We start from the raw sequence: 5,822 nt of genomic DNA on the forward strand, positions 1-5,822 counted from the left end.
CACCATAGATTAAGGTGTGGAGCTCTGCTGTACCTCGAGTATTAATGCAATTACTATTGTTCTTCCATTCAATTCCGCTTGTTCTTTGTCCAAGATATCACTTGTTCTTCAACTTGATGAATGTGATGATCCGTGACACTCATCATCATTCTCACCTATGAACAAGGTGACTGACAACCACTTTTGTTCTACAAGCAATCAAGGCTCTAGTGAATATCTCTTGGATTCCTGATTGCACGATGCATGGTTGATCGCCTGACAACCGAGTGCTCGCCTGACAAACGAGCCAACCATTCCGTGAGATCAAAGTCTTCGTGGTATAGGCAAGAACTGATGGCAGCATTCAAGAGAATCCGGAAGGTCTAACCTTGTCTGTGGTATTCTGAGTAGGATTCAATGACTGAATGACTGTGACGTGCTTCAAACTCCTAGCAGGCGGGGCGTTAGTGACAGACGCAAAAGTATCAATGGATATTATTCCGGCCTGACCGAGAACTGACAGCTGTCCGCGTGCCGTGACAGGGCATATGCAATCGCTTTCACTGAGAGGATGGGAGGTAGCCATTGACAACGGTGAAACCCTACACGAGCTTGCCATGGAAAGGAGTAGGAAGGATTGGATGAAGACAGTAGGAAAGCAAAGAGACGGAAGGGAAGGCATCTTCATGCGCTTATCTGAAGTTCCTACCAATGAATTACATAAGTATCTCTATCTTTATCTTTTATGTTATTTTCGTGCATCATCATATCCATTTGAGTCTGCCTGACTAAGATTTACAAGATGACCATAGCTTGCTTCATACTAACAATCTCCGTAGGATCGACCCTTACTCACGTAAGGTATTACTTGGACGACCCAGTGCACTTGCTGGTTAGTTGTGCGAAGTTGTGTAATGCCATGGAATTGAACCACCAAATTTTTGGAGTTCATGACCAGGGATTATGAGAGTTGTGAAAAGTATTGTTCACAATTTCGCGCACCAAGTTTTTGGCGCCGTTGCCAGGGATTGTTCGAGTTTTGAGCAAGCTTTTTGTCCGGTAACATCAGTGCCAAAATCCGGCAACAGCACCAAGTTTTTGGCGCCGTTGCCGGGGATTGTTCAGTTTGGACAACTGACGGTTCATCTTGTTGCTTAGATTAGGTATTTTTTTTTTCGAAATTCTTGAAGATGAAGTCTAGAGTTTCATGATGCTTTGTTGAAGTCTGGCTGGCTGAGAAGCCATGTCTAATTTCATTGGACCGAGGTTTCAACTTATCATCACAAGAGCTTGTTGATTTTCATCAATCTTGCTTTTGGAGCAGTGATTTGCTAAGGCTTGGCTGGCCTTTGGCCATGTCTAGTGTTTTGGACCGAAGCTTTCTTTGAAAGCTTGGCTGGCTGTGAAGCCATGTCTAATTCCTGGACCGGAGTCTTAGACTAGCATTGCACTGGTTCCTGGAATTCTCATTAAGAATTTTGATATCTTTTTCCACTTAATTTTCGAAAAAAATCAAAAAAAAAATCATAAAAAGACCAAAAATATGTTATGTTTCTTGTTAAGACACTAGTCTCATCTTAAGTTTGGTGTCAATTGCATGCATTCATTCATGTGTCTTAGTGATCTTCAAGATGTTCTTGATGATTTCCGTGCTCTAATCTTTGAATTCTATTGACTTGAAGTATTTTGTGTGTCTCATATGCATTCTCATTAGTGTCAGTAGTATACAAACTGCTAAGTTTGGTGTCTTGCATGCATTGTTATTTGATTTTAGTTGCATTTTGATTATTCCTTATTATTAAAAATCCAAAAATATTTTTAATTTGTGTCTTTTCAAGTCAATAATACAGAGAATTGAAGATTCAGAACATACAGCAGAGGAATTGCACAGAAAAAGCTGGGCGTTCAAAACGCCCAGTGAAGAAGGACAGACTGGCGTTTAAATGCCAGCCAGGGTACCTGGTTGGGCGTTTAACGCCCAAAAGGGTATAGTTTTGGGCGTTAAACGCCAGAATGTGCACCATTCTGGGCGTTTAACGCCAGGATGGCACAAGGGGGAGAATTTTGTTTTCAAATCAATTTTTTTTCAAGTTTTCAAAGTTTTTCAAAATCAAATCTTTTTCAAATCATATCTCTTCAATCAAATGTTTTCAAAATCAATTTCTTTCCTTTTTCAAAGATACTTACTATCAATTAATGATTTGACTCAACATTTCAAGTATGTTGCCTTTTCTGTTGAGAAAGGTTTAATGTTTGAATCATATCTTTTCTTGATAGCCAAGTTACTAGTTTTTAAAATCAAATCTTTTTAAAATTGTTTTCAAATCATATCTTCTCAATCACATTTTTTTTAAAAACCAATCATATCTTCTTAACCTCATCTTTTTCAAAATAGTTTTTAATCAAATCTTTTTGACTTCTAATTTCAAAATCTTTTTCAAAAATCACTTGATTTCTTTCCCACTCTTATTTTCGAAAATTAATGTTTCTCAAAATGTTTTCAAATTCTTTTACTTGATTTTCGAAAATTACATTCCCTCCTCTCACATCCTTCTATTTATGGACTACCAATATTCCTTAATGCAAAATTCGAACTCCATCTTCTTTGATAAGTTCGAATTTTCTACTTCTGTCTTCTACTTTTCTTCTCCTCTGACACCTCAAGGAATCTTTATACTGTGACATAGAGGATTCCACATTTTCTTGTTCTCTTCTCTTTCATATGAGCAGGAGCAGAGACAAAGGCATTCTTGTTAAAGCTGACCCTGAACCTGAAAGGACCTTGAAGCGAAAGCTAAGAGAAGCTAAGGCACAATTCTCTATAGAGGACCTAACAGAAATCTTCAAAGAAGAAGAAGACATGGCAGCCGAAAACAACAACAATGCAAAAAATGCAAGGAAGGTGCTGGGTGACTTTACTGCACCTACTCCCAACTTCTATGGGAGAAGCATCTCTATCCCTGCCATTGGAGCAAACAACTTTGAGCTTAAGCCTCAATTAGTTTCTCTAATGCAACAGAATTGCAAGTTTCATGGACTTCCACTGGAAGATCCTCATCAGTTTTTAGCTGAATTCTTGCAAATCTGTGACACAGTCAAGACTAATGGGGTTGACCCTGAGGTCTACAGACTTATGCTATTCCCTTTTGCTGTAAGAGACAGAGCTAGGACATGGTTGGACTCACAACCTAAAGAAAGCCTGGACTCATGGGAAAAGCTAGTCAATGCCTTCTTGGCAAAGTTCTTTCCGCCTCAAAAATTGAGTAAGCTTAGAGTGGAAGTCCAAACCTTCAGACAAAAGGATGGAGAATCCCTCTATGAAGCTTGGGAAAGATACAAACAATTGATCAGAAAATGTCCTTCTGACATGCTTTCTGAATGGAGCATCATAGGTATTTTCTATGATGGTCTCTAAGAACTATCCAAGATGTCTTTGGATAGCTCTGCTGGAGGATCTCTTCATTTGAAGAAGATGCCTACAGAAGCTCAAGAGCTAATTGAAATGGTTGCAAATAACCAATTCATGTACACTTCTGAAAGGAACCCTGTGAACAATGGGGCTAATCAGAAGAAAGGAGTTCTTGAGATTGATACTCTGAATGCCATTTTGGCTCAGAATAAAATATTGACTCAACAAGTCAATTTGATTTCTCAAAGTCTGTCTGGAATGCAAAATGCACCAAGCAGTACTAAGGACGCTTCATCTAAAGAAGAAGCCTATGATCCTGAGAACCCTTCAATGGAAGAGGTGAATTACCTAGGAGAACCCTATGGAAACACCTATAATTCTTTATGGAGAAATCATCCAAATTTCTCATGGAAGAATCAAGAGAGACCTCAACAAGGTTTCAACAACAATAATGGTGGAAGAAACAGGTTTAGCAATGGCAAGCCTTTTCCATCATCTTCTCAGCAACAGACAGAGAATTCTAAGCAGAACCCCTCTGATTTAGCAACCATGGTCTCTGATCTAATCAAAACCACCCAAAGTTTCATGACTGAAACAAGGTCCTCTATTAGGAATTTGGAGGCACAAGTGGGTCAGCTGAGCAAGAAAATCACTGAACTCCCTCCTAGTACTCTCCCAAGCAATACTGAAGAAAATCCAAAAGGAGAGTGCAAGGCCATTAACATGGCCGAATTCTGGGAGGAAGAAGAGGCAGTGAACGCCACTGAGGAAGGCCTCACTGGACGTCCACTGGTCTCCAATGAGTTCCCCAATGAGGAACCATGGGAATCTGAGGCTCAAAATGAGACCATAGAGATTCCATTGGAATTAATTCTGCCATTCATGAGCTCTGATGAATATTCCTCCTCTGAAGAGGATGAGTATGTCACTGAAGAGCAAGTTGCTAAATACCTTGGAGCAATCATGAAGCTAAATGACAAGTTATTTGGAAATGAGACTTGGAGGGATGAACCCCCTTTGCTCACCAAAGAACTGGATGACTTGTCTAGGCAGAAATTGCCTCAAAAGAGGCAGGATTCTGGGAAGTTTTCAATACCTTGTACCATAGGCACCATGACCTTCAAGAAGGCCTTGTGTGACTTAGGGTCAAGTGTAAACCTCATGCCCTTCTCTGTAATGGAGAAGCTAGGGTTCTTTGAGGTGCAAGCTGCAAAAATCTCACTAGAGATGGCAGACAACTCAAGAAAACAAGCCTATGGACTTGTAGAGAATGTTCTGGTTAAAGTTGAGGACCATTATATCCCTACTGATTTCGTAGTCCTAGAGACTGGGAAGTGCATGGATGAAACCATCATCCTTGGCAGACCCTTCCTAGCCACAGCAAAGGCTGTGATTGATGTTGATAGAGGAGAGTTGATCATTCAAGTGAATGAAGAATCCTTGGTGTTTAAGGCTCAAGGATATCCCTCTGTCACCATGGAGAGGAAGCTTGAAGAGCTTCTCTCAAATCAGAGTCAAACAGAGCCCCCACAGTCAAACTCTAAGTTTGGTGTTGGGAGGCCACAACCAAACTCTAAGTCTGGTGCTGAACCCCCACATTCAAACTCTAAGTTTGGTGTTGGGAGGTTCCAACATTGCTCTGATCTTTTGTGAGGCTCCATGAGAGTCCTCTGTCAAGCTAATGACATTAAAGAAGCGCTTGTTGGGAGGCAACCCAATGTTTTATAATTAACTATTTCCTTTTGTTATTTTATCTTTTTTGTAGGTTGATGATCATAAGAAGTCACAAAATCAATGAAAAAAGCAAAAACAGAATGAAAAACAGGAAGAAAAACAGCACACCCTGGAGGACGCACTTACTGGCGTTTAAACGCCAGTAAGGTTAGCTGTTGGGCGTTTAACGCCCAGTCTGGCACCATTCTGGGCGTTTAACGCCAGAAAGGGGCACCAGACTGGCGTTAAACGCCAGAAAAGGGCAAGAAGCTGGCGTTAAACGCCAGAAATGGGCACCAGCCTGGCGTTTAACGCCAGAAATGGCACAAAACGTGATTTTGTTAGCCATTTGGTGCAGGGATGACTTTTCCTTGACACCACAGGATCTGTGGACCCCACAGGATCCCCACCAACCCTACCACTCTCTCTCTCTCATTCACCAATCACCTCAACTCCTCTTCCCCAAAAACCCCTCACCTATCAAATCCCCTCTTTCTCTTCACCACTCACATCCATCCTTCATAAAAATCCACCTACCCCTTCATTCAAATTCAAACCACTTTCCCACCCAAACCCACCCTCAAATGGCCGAACCACCCTCTCCCTCTCTCCTATATAAACCCTCCTTCACTCCTTCATTTTCACACACCTTAAACACCATCTCTCTCCCCTTTGGCCGAATACAAAGCCATTCCCTTTCTCCTCATTTCTTCTTCTTCTA

The 5,822-nt window shown here is 41.0% G+C and overlaps 1 non-coding gene across 1 annotated transcript; it reads right to left on the reverse strand.

Moving 5' to 3' along the window:
• Positions 1-3,244: 3,244 nt before the first annotated feature.
• On the reverse strand, positions 3,245-3,352 carry LOC130958223 (small nucleolar RNA R71). The gene has a single exon (XR_009077356.1). It is a non-coding gene; the product is annotated as a small nucleolar RNA R71 (small nucleolar RNA).
• Between the last annotated feature and the right edge of the window lie 2,470 nt (positions 3,353-5,822).

Source organism: Arachis stenosperma, chromosome 10 (assembly GCF_014773155.1).
Source record: "Arachis stenosperma cultivar V10309 chromosome 10, arast.V10309.gnm1.PFL2, whole genome shotgun sequence".
NCBI classification, from domain to species: domain Eukaryota; kingdom Viridiplantae; phylum Streptophyta; class Magnoliopsida; order Fabales; family Fabaceae; genus Arachis; species Arachis stenosperma.